The 13998-nt window shown below is 48.4% G+C and overlaps 1 protein-coding gene across 1 annotated transcript in view; it reads left to right on the top strand.

The window, feature by feature from the left end:
• Blk (BLK proto-oncogene, Src family tyrosine kinase) overlaps positions 1-13998 on the top strand; it is a 43545-nt gene continuing 29547 nt past the window's right edge. Inside the window, exon 1 of the mRNA XM_021203104.1 lies at positions 1-419. The gene's annotated coding sequence lies outside the window, so the exon portion shown is untranslated. The remainder of the gene's footprint in view (positions 420-13998) is intronic.

The raw sequence follows: 13998 nt of genomic DNA, 5'->3' as shown, positions 1-13998 counted from the left end.
GGAAAACACCAGCCATGTGATGAACCAAAACCCACGAGAAAACTTTGGGGTGGCAGAGGGGCATCATGACCAGCCTGGCTGAAGGTCAGGTGCCCATGGGACTTCCTTAGAAACACCTCTGGGGCTGAGGAGCCAGAAGTCTCCAGAAGACTTGGCTGGAGGGCGGAGCTCCCACTGAGCTGCTTCTTGGGGCTGTTCATGGTGATCTGATCACAACAGGGGGCACACACACCTCTGTGTGCTGTTGGCAGGAAGCCACAAGCCACTGAAGCTGACTGAGATAAGAAGAATCCATCTGGGGATGGGATCGGGTTTTCTTAACTGGGCCCAGAGCTTCTGGTTGCCGCTAGAAAGTTCTTCAACCACACACACCCTGGGATCTGAACAGCTATGTTGAGAAGCTACTGAAGCCCTGCAAGGTAGGCCTTTCAGCTGGCTCCTGGGCGGCTCATTTTCTCTACCCAGTGTGAACAGTGCTCTGAGGCCTGTGGGATGGGTGAATGGGCAGGAACATTGCTATGGCTGCTACACATAGAATTCATGTGCTCTGTGCTACAGATACAAATAAGGCACCCCACTGTTTGTTCCTGAGAGGTCTTTGAATTTATAAAAGCTCACCCATCTAGGGTAGATTGTATGTCTGTGGCTCCAAGGTGGGAAGAGCAGTGTGAAGGTCTACCAGAAGACATGGGATGTGGGAGAAGATAGCCGGGGGACATACAGACCAGCTATGGGGCTAGAGGCAAGTTCCCCAGCCTGCTAGAAAGGAAGGTAGCTGGAGCCACTGTGCAGAGCCCAGTGAGGGTGAGGTGGTGTGCACCACCAGGCTCAAGGTCAGTGTGTCTGTCAATTACTCTTGATACTTTGGTTTTTAATGAAATTGTTTGGCTTTTTAGGTATTATGGTGATGGAACTAATAACCTTTTGGCCAAGATATGTCTTGTTAGTAAAGGTAGCCCGAGGGAAGAATAGTCGAGAGCACATTTTGAAAGGATGTTTAAAAGCAGCTTAGACTTGGGCCAGGGAAATAGCTCAGTGAGTGAAATGCTTGGCTTGAAAGCATAAAGACATAGGTTTGATTCTCCTGCACACAGGTGAAAACCTCAGTCCTGGGGAGGTGGAGAAGGACCATCCCTGGGCTCATGGGCCAGCTAGTCTCACCTAAGCCATGATGTCTACTTCAGTGAGAGATCTAAAACAAACAAACAAGCAAACAAGCAACTATCAAAAACCCAAGGTGGCTCCCTCCTGAGGAGAAACACCCTTGCACATACACCCGAGAACACAAACATGCAGGCAGTGTTTAAAGCTTTGGCAGCTTCTCCGCTCACTTTGTAGTTGGTCATTGATTTCACCCTTACTGGCCCACACCACCACCAACACAGTGTTGCTAATGATCTGGAACTGTGGGGAATTCTCTTGCCGTGTCTGCAAGAGCGAGGGCTAGTCCCCCCTGACCCTGACAGGGACCTGAGCCTCCAGTATGAGAGGCAGAGATAGTAGCTGTATAGGAGATAACAAGACAGACCCCAGGTTAGCCAAGTTACCAAGATCAACTTCACCGGGGACAGGACATGCTGCTGCTGTGAACTTCTGCCACCATGCACCTCATTCCTCAAACTTGCAACACAGCCCAACCAGAGGAATGGCCATATCGGCCTAAAGTGAGGGGCGTTCTACAATGTGTAAACCGTTGAGACTGTCAGGATCACAGAAAATAAACACAGGTGATAAAGTTACAGGTCACTGTTACAGTGTTCCTGGTGCCACTGTTCCAGTATATTAGTTCTGGTGTCTGCTGCTTTTCTACAATTCTAGAGTTGCTTCAAAATAAAAAAGTTCAAAAAAAAATTGTACTCATCTTGCCTCAGAGCAGGAGTGGTCACAGGATGAGTACTCCTGAGGAAACTTCTCTTTGAACCTTTCAGAACACAGGAGGCCTTCACCGCCCTTTCTCTTCAGCTATCCATCTATTCTAGGTTCATATGTTTCCCGCTCCTCACTGGATTCTTCTGTCTGTCTGTCTGTTTGTTTTTTGTTGAATGTACATTTTTTGAGCCCCCGCCTCATGTCAGGGGCTGTGGGGTTAGGCCAGTCTGACCGGCTCTGCAGTATTCACCATCCAGTGTGGACTTAGCCTCAAAAAGGAGGCGGGAGGCGAAGAAAGAGGCAGTGGGGCACCTAGACTTGCACACAGTGCCTCTCATCCAAATGGAGCCAGACATCCTTTGGGGTCCACTCTCCCTCAGGAGTCTATGGCTAGCCTGACAGGGAGATGTTCTTCCTTCGAAAGCCATAGCTCTGCCAGATTAGCGATGCCTCAGGAGCTGGAGAGGAAGAAAACAGACTGATAAGTGTGCAGAAAGATGACACATAGATCCGAATCACAGCGCTGTGATGATTATCAAACAGAACAGCGGGACTACAAGCTAGCCTGAGGATGCTTCCCACCAGCGCAGCTTATGTGATGCAGGAGCCCTCTCCTACTTTCTCATGGAGACTCCCTTTCCCCAGAGTCTTAGAACCATCGCTTACAGGGCCCCGAGCCATTTCGTGTTCCCACAAACATCAGCATATGCTGAGCTGTGCCTTGCCTCTACCAACCAAGTCCCCTTAAACCTAAGCTCCCCTGGGACAGGGGCAGGCTTTGCTCATCCACCATGGTGCCAGGCTCATGAAAGGTGCTGTGCAAAACCACTTTTCCTTTTCTCTGTTTCTCTCCTACCTTCCTCCTCTCTCCCTCCTATTTTCCTCCCTTCTGCCCTTCCTCCCCTCCTCTTCCCTCCCCTCCCCTCCCCTCCCCTCCCTTCCCCCTCTACAGTTAGGGATTAGACCTAAGGTCTCATACTTACTAGGAAAGTTTTGTGCACTGAGCTAGCCCAGCCCCTTGGCTTTATTTTATACCGAGACAGAGTTTCACTGGGCGTTCAGGTTCTCATTTACCTTGCTCTGTAGCCCAGACAGATAAGAGACTTGTGATCCTCCATCCTCAGCCTCCTGAGTGGCTGGAATCCCAGGCCCGAGACACCAGGCTTTCAAACCATTCTTGCATGAAAGAAGCAAGAATGAAAAGCTGGGTGCATGGGAAGGGTAGGGCATGAGGAAGAAACGTCATGCTAACCGTGCTGATCTCCGTGAGGGTCTCTGTGTCCTGCGCTGTGGGCTCTGAAGCAGCACAGACAGGCGAAGTGGCATGCGAATTTCTGACACTCTACTTCCCTCTGTGGTGTAGTACAGAGGTCTAAATGGGAACATGGCTTAGAACCTGACAGCTGGGGGCAAGTGAGCCAGTGGTCTGTTTGCATTCTGCTTCCTGCTGTGTTAAACAGTAGCCACAGCTCCCTCCAAGCAGAGACCTGGGTGTCAAACAACCACAAGATGGAGTACAGGCTCCTCCAAGGTGACAGCAGGGCTCCCAGCCCTCCCTCACCAAAAGGGTGCTATTTCCACAACCCTGCAGCAAGAAGTTCCTGGGAGGCCTTGTCTTCCCCCCCTTGCTTGGCCTCTGTACACCTGACACCTGGGATGCTGCCATGGACCAATCGGAGAAAACATGACACATCTGGTCTGTACAGTAATTACAGGGAATACATAAGCCCACACCCCCACAGTGGTATCCACAAGGGCTTTCGATGTTCTGGGCTTCACAGGTTAGATCACTTCTGACCTTTAAGACCAGCTCCTGTTGTATGTACTGGAGCTGTCAAGTGCTCTGAGCCTGTAGTTTTGACTAAAGGCTTCTAATAGATGGTGAAGGAAAAGGCCTTCAAGGAATGAGAAGAGAAGCCTCTGGTGCTGGTGTCATCTATGGTACAGTGTGTACACTCTTGCATAAAGAGCCCTTGGGTTTGCAGAGGCTTCCCCTGAGCAGCAAGGTTCGGTCTTCTGACATGATCTGCATAATTCCTGTGGGTGGAGTGCACTTCTGCCTCTTGTTCCTGCGTCAGAGGGAAACTGTCCCTATCTCTGTCCCATACAGAGCATGTTGTAGGGGGGCACTCTCTGCAGAGGTCTTTGCTCGCCATGTCAGCAGGAGGCAGGAGGCTGAGCAGGAATCTAGCACAGCATGGGTCTGTACTGTTAACTTCTGGATGGACAGGGACACTTGCTCTCTGGTGCCCAGGCCTGGCAATCCCTTTCATATGTACAGGCTTGGAATGGGGACAGTGTCAGGACAAAGGAGACAGGCAGACAGTGGAGAAGGGATGACTGACAAGATGATTGGAGCTGAAGGATAGATAGGAGAAAGTTTTAAAAGAAGAAAGTAACTGGGCATAGCAGGGCACATGTTTATTCCCAGTGTTCAGGAGGCAGAGAAAGGCAGATCTCGTGAGCTCAAGGTTAGTCGGGTCTAAATAGTGAATTAAAGCTAGCCAAGGATACATGGCAAGACTTTCTCAAAAGAGATATAGATAGATAGATAGATAGATAGATAGATTTATAGATGATAGATGATAGATAAATAGATAGAAGATAGATGATTGACAAATGATAGATAGATGATTGACAGATGATAGATAGACAGACAGACAGACAGACAGAAGATAGGTAGATTGATAGAGGACAGAATGTCTGATGATCCTGCCTGTACCACCTCTGCCCCTGGGATCCATCCTAGATCTGGGCCATCTAGCTGGGCCACTGTGGGGTGTTGAGATACAAATGGGTACTGATGAAAACTGTTGAGTGCAGGGCCTGTCACTGTCATTGAGAAGGGCAGATGTCGTCACCCTGGCTTTGGATGAGGGCATGACCTCACTGCAAATGGGAGTTTAAGAGGAAATCAGTGCTCTAAAGCAGGCATGTTCAGCCTGTGGCCCTCTATGAGTGCAACCCCAACACAAAATCATACACGTAATTAAAGCATTACGAGGTGAGGTTTAGGATTTGTTTGTTTGGTTACTATTTATGTTTTTGCAACTCCGTTACACAGTTCTAGAGCATGAACTTTGTAGATGACAAAGTTGTGCTTCAGTGTCAGAAGCTTGGCAAGGGTTTAGGGTAAGGAGACTATGAAGATAAGAGGTCCGCTGGCCCCACTGGAGTGCAAGGTTCAGGTTAGAGACTACTGAGTTCTTGCAAGTTAAGCACTTTCTAGAAGCTGGCCTGGGAGTGGGGTAATTTCTAAAGTCTGTGTTGATACATACATACATACACACACACACACACACACACACACACACACACACACACATATATATATATATATATATATATATTACATACACACGCTCACACACATTCTCATCATCATTATCATCATCATCATCATCATGGTGCTGCTGATATGGACAGGACAAGATGGTGACCTAGGGTTAAATCCGGAGGAAGAGCCAGAAGCTAAGAGAGAACTGGAGGTGGACTGCACTCTGCCTGGCTCATTAGTCTCTGAGACTTCACTTCTAGAACAGAACTCTGGCCTAGGGCCTTGGCTGGGCAACTTCCTCTTTCTGAGCCTGTTTCCCACAGTGCTTTTGGGGGAGGGGAGCTAAGCTACCTCTCAAACCACTTGTCAGACCTTAATGGCTCTGTAGGTACAGCAAGCACTCTGGTCATACAGCGAAGGCTGGTTAGGCACCTAGATATATTCCAGGATGCCCTGATCCCAGCTGGTCCCCGAACAGCCCTGTGCTGGTGGTCGGAACCCACCTAGGGATCCAGAGCTGGGAGGGAGCACCGCCGAGATGCACTGAAGGTTGCATCCTTAGGATCCAGCATGAGCCTGCACTTTAGCACGGCAGCAAGGCAAGGGGGCGGGGCGGGGTGTGTGTGTTCACGCTCGCCTGTGCACGCACATGCGGTAATGGGAGTTGGAGGGTATGTGTGGGTCATTATAGAGGTGCAAACTGAGAACAGGCTGCTTCACGGTCTATACACAGAGATTGTGAGGTCAGAAGCTAGGATGGGATGAACTCGGTGCTATGCTCATGTAAGCCCTGAAGCTGTGACCTACGACCTCTGGTGGAAGACGTTTCTACCCCCAGGAGACTCTGGCGCCAGCTTGCCTGGGGACAGGATCCTGCTGAGTCTGCTTCTATGCCCTGTGGGCTATTCATGTGGTCACCTTCCCTTGTTCCTCTAGGCTGCTCGGCAGCTCAGGATCCTGGCTCGACCTTTCTCCATATCACCCTGCCACCTTTGGGGTTAAGTTTCCCCCACGTTCCTCTCTCTGAGAGCCCCCTCGGCTCTCAGCTCTGAAACAGTCTCTCAGAGAGCGAGACACTGTGCTGGGCCTGAGAAGCACAGACATGAGAGTGGTTATGAAGTCAGGCTTGCATGTCAATCCTTCATTTCGACAGGAGTCCAAATGATAGGACTGTGGCACTGTCCCCGAGGCCCTTCAGAGTGCTTTGGGACAGCAGAAAAGGAAGCCAGGTCACTTGTGAGTCCAAAGGCAAATGAACACTGGGGTCAGAGAGCAGGAGGGGTCCCCTAGGCTTCTGCTCACTTCCTCTAGCAGCAGGAAGGGCTGGCCATGAGAGAAAAGCTCTTGGGAGCCCAACCAGAGGTCAGCAGGCCTCTGAGAACAGACTTGTCGGCAACTCTCGGAGCCTCTGTATGTTGGAGCTGTCTCCTTCCCTCAGATTTTGCTGTAGGAGCCTATCCAGTCATCTCTCAGTAGCTTTAGTGGGAGTAGCTGACTTCACGCTCTCATGAGGATACCAAAAGGACTGCAGATGCCAGGCGGAAGCTGAGCCAGGCCAGGGCCTCGGCAGCCAAGGGGCTGTAATGTTTCTCAGCACTAAACAGTCACCGCAGACAAGCCATTTCCATCTGACTCCAAATGTCAGTCTGCTTGTGAGCAATGTGATATGAACCTCAGAGTCTCTGATGGCAGGAGACAACAAGACAACATGTCTATTCCATAACCCCCATGAATTTCAGAATGGAGCCCCACCCCCACCTTGTTTATCGGAGCCAGTCTCTTGGAAGACATAAACTAGGAGGGGTCTGAGGGGACCAGGACAAACACTGGAAGTGCTGATGGTGTCTTTCTTCTTCGCTCTTTCTAACGCTAGGCTTGGGGTTTGTGGTCTGAGTCTGGAGGGGTTCTGCTAGCTCAGCCCTGGAGCTACTTACCCCCAAAACCCAGTCACAAGGGAAGCCACAGGAGGAGCAGGCTGCTGAGACCAGGGCGGGAGAGCCACTGGGAGGGTAGGCTAATTTAACACAGATGTATCATTTGTCTCTTGACTTCAAATCTGAAAAAATTATGTAACCCCAAAGGTAATGCTGAAAACAGACATGACCTCTGATTCAGCTTTGCTTATGTTGGTCCTAAAATCTGCTCTCTTTGGTTTATCCTGGACATAGTCTATCACCGATGCACGAGAGAGATCGCTGTGATTCTGCATTCTCCCCCTTCTCTTTCTGCCATAACGTAAGCATCTTCCTGTGAGTCTATGGCCCAGTGGTCATTTTCGAGGCTGCATAAATACTGGACCTCTAGTCTGCTTTGATTTTTTCTTTTAAACCATTACACAGAGAGCTGTGGTTCAAAAACGAAATAGCACACAGGCAAAGTTAATCTGAGCTGCATCGTGTAACCGAAGGCTGTCCTTTTCTAATCCCTCCAAGGAATGGCAATTAATTGGGAACACAAAATGCTTATTTGGGGACATAACAAGGTTGGCATCGAGTTGCATTGTAAGCGGTGACGACGGTGGCTGAGAGTTTCATCGTCTGTCATCTGGTTCCCTGACAACCGTATTTGCTGGCCAGTGCTGTGATGTGGTCTTTGGCTGGAGAACAGACTTTCCTGCCTGGGAAATGAAGTGACTCATAAGGAAACAGCCCCTAGAGCTTTGGGCTAGTTTGTTCTTAATCAGAAGTCTGTGAATTGTTGAAGGCTATGCCAGGAAAAGGGTCCCTGAAAGTGGGTGCCAAATTTAGCATAAAAATTTCAGTTAAAAAAAATCTCTTTCTGTGTGTCTGTCTCTGTGTGTCTGTCTCTGTGTCTGTGTCTGTGTCTGTCTCTCTGTCTCTCTGTCTCTCTGTCTCTCTGTCTCTCTGTCTCTCTGTCTCTCTGTCTCTCTGTCTCTCTGTCTCTCTCTCTCTCTCTCTCTCTCTCTCTCTCTCCAATCTCTGTGTTGTGTTTAGGGGGAGGACAAATGCCATGTGTGTGCCCTTGGAGGCCAGAAGAGGGCATCAGGCTCCCCGGAGCTACAGAAAATTGTGAGCTGACATATTGATGCAGGGAGCAGAACTCTCAAGTTCTCTGTAAGAGCAGCAAGTACTCTTTAACCACTGAGCCATCTTTCCAGGCCATAAATTTCTATTAAAGAAAAGGTTTTTAATATGCTAATTTTAGTAGTAACAAAAGTAAACTCTCTTACTATATTTCAAAAATAAAAATCATTCACCCTTTAGAACTATCATGTTTATGGTAAGTGTATTTTTTCCATGGATATTATTTTCAATTTCATCACAGTTATAAGGAGACTGGGAACCCCGAAATATTTATTTTGGAAACAGAGTCTCAAGTAGCTCAGACTGGCTTCAAACTTGCTATGAGGCTAAAGATGACCTTGAACTCCTCCTGGTCCTTCCATCTCTACCTCCAGAGTGCTGGGATTACAGGTATGTGCCTGCATACCCAATTTCTGAGGTGCTGGGGATGGAAGCCAGAATGCACAAGCATTCTGCCAACTGAACCACATCCACAGCCCTGTATGTATGCAGCCCCGTACGTAGGCAGCCCCGTATGGCCGGTTCTTAGTTAAAGAGAACATGTTGGCATTGTTAGTCTAAATGGATTCCACCAGCTTCATGCCTCCCTCCTGAGATTCAGAAGGCCTCACCAGTGCTTGTGGTTGCTGTTAGCTCTTCCCGCTGAGCGAGCCGCGTGCATCCACCCAAAATGTTATCAGCTAAGACTGAAGGGGCAAAGATAAACCTTTTGAAATTCAAGAAAGCAAACATAAACACTCAGCCACCCCATGGAATATGTCAGCCTGTTAGCCTGTTAGGCTCCTGATGCCAGTATCGGCTCTTTCCTTTTCAAAAAGCTGTTTTTATTAACAATAGACTCCTGCTCTTAGTGGCTGAGTGATGTCTTAAATGTATCTGGTCTCCTTCCTTGGTAATCTTGTCTTGGATCTCCTTAAAGTGTGTGTGCTTGAGGCACCAAACATGGACACACTCAGTTTCCCATCTCCCCAGAAGTCTGGGCTACATTCCCCAGTTGCTACTATTCTTTGAAGGAGAAAGGCTTCTTAAGGTATGCCAAGCAGTGCTGATGTCAAAGTGAGCTGGTTATGTTTGCATCTTGGCCATCTGTGATGTTCTGTAGTGATGTAGAGTGCCACGAATATTGGGTCAGTGTGTCAGCCCCAAGTAATGGGCAATGACCCCAGCCAGTGTACAGTCAGTCTCTGGCTGGAGATAAACATCTTTGTATTAGGGAGGTGAAGGAGTGACCATTTTTTATGCTTGGGTTTTCTGGGATTGACTGGGTCACTCATCCATTCAAAAAGAAATCCTGGGCTCTGTGGGCCCTGTGTGAAGGAGGATGTGGTTGGCAAAGCAGCCTGGTGCCTGGCCTCAACCAGATTCCGGGTCCAATGTTATAGGAGAGTCTGCCTTGGAGAGACTTCAGCTCATTGCCCTGCCTTTAGTGAGAAAAATATTGGGGATTTTTCTGAGTCACAGCGAGTTTAACATCGTGTTACGTTGAACAAGCAGAAGGCTCTGGTGAGAATCATACTTTCTTTCTGGTACAAGGACCATTTCACTTCAGCATTTTGAGCAACAGGGTAAGGAACGAATCTGTTTATAAATGAATGGGGTCTGGGAAAGCTCTTGGGTCTCTGTCCCTCATCACCTGATCATGTGCCATGTATGGCTGAGTCAAGTGGTCATTCCAGCTCACTGAATCACACAACCCAAGTCAGAGCCAGGACCTGTCCTTGAAATACATGTAAGGAGCCCAGTAGTCAATCCATGAAGACACATGCATGTTCCTCTATAGCTGTACAATCACAAATGAAGAATGGTGAACACAGAGAACTGAGGCCTGAGATCCCAGAGGTCACCTTGGAAAGATGGCAGGCTGGGCTATCCCCTCCTACTTCCCATCTACCTGACCTCAGGCACACTTGACTGATCTGTCAGGTCTATTTTCTTGGTTGTAAAATGAGGCAGTTGGGGATAGGGGCTGCCTTAGGGCAGGGAGAAGTCTGGGTACAGTGGAGACTTAGTGCCATCGGTGGATAATTTGGGAAGGGCTGGATGAGGGACAGGAGGAGGAGCAGAGAGACCAGAGGGGACCCTGCAGATGTCTCAGTGAGATAAAGCAGCTCAGATAAAGTAAAATATCAGGGATGGAGACCACGAGACTGGTCCAGTTATGCCTTCATGTGGATGATTGCACAATAGAAATTAGTTGTACATGGACATGGGGAAGAAGATGGAGTGGCTGTCTAGGATGGCATAGCTTTGGGGAAGGTCTGGGTCCAGCAGGGTGGGAAGTGGGTCAAAAGCTTAGTTCTGGCCATTTTCATTCTAAAGCCACCTTTTAGAAGTCTTAGGGCAGAGGAGACGGTTCCAGTCAGTAACTTGCTTGCTGGACAAGCGTGAGGACCCAAGTTTGATCTTCAGAACCCATGTTTTAAAATCCAAGCGTGATGCTGCATGATTGTCATGGCAGTATCAGGGGGACAGAGACAGACAAGTCCCTATGGCCTGCCAGTCAGCCAAGCTGAATCAGTGAGCCTCAGGCCAGTGAGAAAGCCTGTCTCACAAAAGAAAGCGGACATTCCTGAGGATTGACACTCCAGGGGGACCTCTGGCCTCCACAGACATGCACGCATGTGCACCCACACGTACATGCGCGTGCACGCATATGTGTGCGTGCACACGCACACGCACATGCACACGCACGTACACACAGTCTCAGCATCAATAGTTTGCATAACAATGTCAGCTGCTCTGAGTTCTATAGCCCTTTCTCTGGCCCTTTCCCCATCATGAGTGTTGTGGCTTAGTCCTGCAATGAGGACTTTGGGCCCTATTGCATAGAGATGGTCCTGTTACCCAAACCCCAATCAGTTGGACTTGGGTCAGGGGTACCCTGTCAGAGAAAGGAGGGACTCTAGGAAACCCAAAAGTACATTTCCCATAATATCAAGAGCATGTGTTCTCTGAAGCAGGTCAGGGCTTCAGGAGTCATCAGAGGATGATTTAGGGTGGGCTTGACCCTATGACCTTGCCACTGCACGGAGGAATGAAGCACCCTTGAGTTCCCTCAGCAGATGTAGAAACTGGAGCTGGGTGAAGGGAGCATTTAGACAACAACCTTCACGAATCAGGCATAGAATGCACCCCTACCCCAGGTCCTATGTGAGCTAGTGACCTCGTCACCCATCCTTCAGTCTCACACGGGCACTAGACGCCTTTATCCACAAGGCACAGACTCTTAAGCTCGGGCTCCCGAGGGGACCAGGAGTTGGCCCAATGGTCCATTGGACTTGGCTTTGTATGAGCTCACGCTGCCTAGGTGCACACTTGCTTTCCTGAGTTTATTCAATGCGGTTGGGGCTTCAGATACCTGCCAGAGATGGGACTCTTCACTCTGAGCATAGATTCTAATCTTCTTCAGAAGGGGTGAGGTGGCCCTTCCCACTGCAGGGAGTCTGCCCCTCCCCCTTCCTCGAAGGTGGATGTTGGTAGCATCTCACTGTTTCCATCCGTGCCACCATATCTGCTGACAGCACCCGTGTTCCAGCCACAGCCTCTTGCTTCCCCTGCTGCCAAGGACCCCAGCCTTCAGCTATCACTCCCAGTCTCTTCTCCACACAGCAGCTGCAGTGATCTTTGTAAAAGGTACGTCGGCTCTTCAGAGCACGCAGTGGACCCCCATCCTGGTGTCATTGATGAAATCCCCAGCTTCTCCTGGGCTTATGCCCTGTTTCCTCCACTGCCCTTGTATCTCTGCCCTCCAGTGTGTTGTTACCTTTGCTCTTGGGCGAGCCCACACTTGGGCTTTTGCCTCTTGCTCTTGCCCTGCCCAGCAACACTTCCCTGCCATTCACACCCAAGTATGTTGACTTTCACCTGACCCTGGAAGAGGGTTTATCTGAACAGTCCAGTCCTTCTGGTATGGTTAACTGACTTTCTCCACAGCACTCACCTCTTCTGGGAATTCCTGCTCAGTGATTCTGGAAAGCATTTGTAGAGGGATGATGGGATCCTCATGAGGAAGAATCAAACCATCTCTGGGATTGCCGTGGGTGGTAGAGGCCATGCTGCCATCACAGGAGGCTGCTGATACTTGTCACAGCCTTTTAGGCAAGCAACTTGGTGGCTTGGGTCGGGATCCTGAAACAGGTTCCAGAAATTAGTCCAAACTGATTTTCCTTCCGAGAGCCTAGAAAGCCTGAAGAAAGAGCAGGGAGATCCAGAAACTAACTCACACACATGTGTCAGATGAAGGTGAGCAAGCACAACGCAAATGCTTGTACATGTATGCACATGCATAGTAAGGAGAGTTGTGAAAGTGTGTTCAGGTCTTCATGATAAGAAAGAAGCTTACAATAAAAATTTGAGTGATAAAAGACAAAGTCTTACAGGCTAAGAGCCAGTCAGTGCTCCCACAGATGCTGTCAGACTCAGCTTCTAGCTAGACTTCTGTGAGAAGCTGTGAGGTGCTGTGAGATGCTGTGAGGTGCTGTGAGGTGCTGTGAGGTGCTGTGAGATGCTTTGAGATGCTGATCATCCTCACCTTGACTTTACCTGGCAGGGAAGGAGACTCAAGAGACAAGGACGCCAGCAAAGGAGCTATACTTTGCAAACCACAATGTCAGGATACAGGCCAGGACTCTCCTTCCATCAACTCCACTTAATCTGCGTTCCATTAAAAAAAAAAAAAAAGGTGCATTTCTACAAGAGGAATAAGTAAAATTCAAATAATCAAGATATTAAAACAATGGAGAGGCTTTCCTTTATAGGTTCCTGTATTAGTGTCCTTTGTAATAAGTGCATAGTATTTTTATATGAAATTTTGATTTGTACAAGTAACGAACTATCAAGTTAGGCGTGGGGAGGTCATGTCTGTGATTCCAGCACTTGGAAAGCTAAGGCAGGAGGATCGTGAGTTTGAGAATAGTATGTTCTACATGGTAAGGGCCTGCCGCAAAATGGGAGAGAGGGGAGACTGTAAATAAGTTCACTTTATTGATTTAGAAGAGAAATATCTCCTTTTATTTATTATTAGTGTCTATGTGCACACATTTGTACATGTGTGTGCGTGTTACACACACACACACACACACACACACACACACACACACAGATCCACTCCACAATGAAAAGAGAAGCTCACTAATGTGTAATGTGTACTGTCAAAAAGTCAAAAAGGAAATGACTGAGGACTGTCCTGAGGGAGCCTATGGAAAACATAAGACAGGATCTAGAGGTGTTCTGCACGGTGTTCTTGTGACTCAGAGAAAGGCTGGGCCAAAGAGAGAGCTCATCAGGTAAAGACACTTGCTCTCAAGCCTGCCTACCAGAGTTTAATCCCTGGACCACACACAGTGGAAGGAAAGAATGGATAATCACAGATTGTCCTTTGGCCTCCACACATGTCCTGTGGTATGTGTGTGCATGCATGCAACACACACAAACACAAATGAATATAATTTAAAATTCACCACTTCTTCAAAAATAATATATTACCATAAATACAATGCTAATAAAATTAATACAAGATTTTTTTCTCAAAATTATTCTTAAATTATTTTTGAAAAATAAATTAGAAACAGTAAGGAATAAAGTCCTGGCAATAAGGAGCGCCACGGTTTCTGTGCAGTGAGGAGCTGCATGGTTTCTGTGCAGTGAGGAGTTATATGGTTTCTGTGCAGTGAGGAGTTATACGGTTTCTGTGCAGTGAGGAGTTATATGGTTTCTGTGCAGTGAGGAGTTATATGGTTTCTGTGCAGTGAGGAGTTCCATGGTTTCTGTGCAGTGAGGAGTTCCATGGTTTCTGTGCAGTGAGGAGTT

This window comes from Mus pahari, chromosome 8 (assembly GCF_900095145.1).
Source record: "Mus pahari chromosome 8, PAHARI_EIJ_v1.1, whole genome shotgun sequence".
Taxonomy (NCBI): Eukaryota; Metazoa; Chordata; class Mammalia; order Rodentia; family Muridae; genus Mus; species Mus pahari.
Note: the sequence above shows the minus strand (reverse complement) of the source record. Positions and strands in the feature narration are given on the sequence as shown.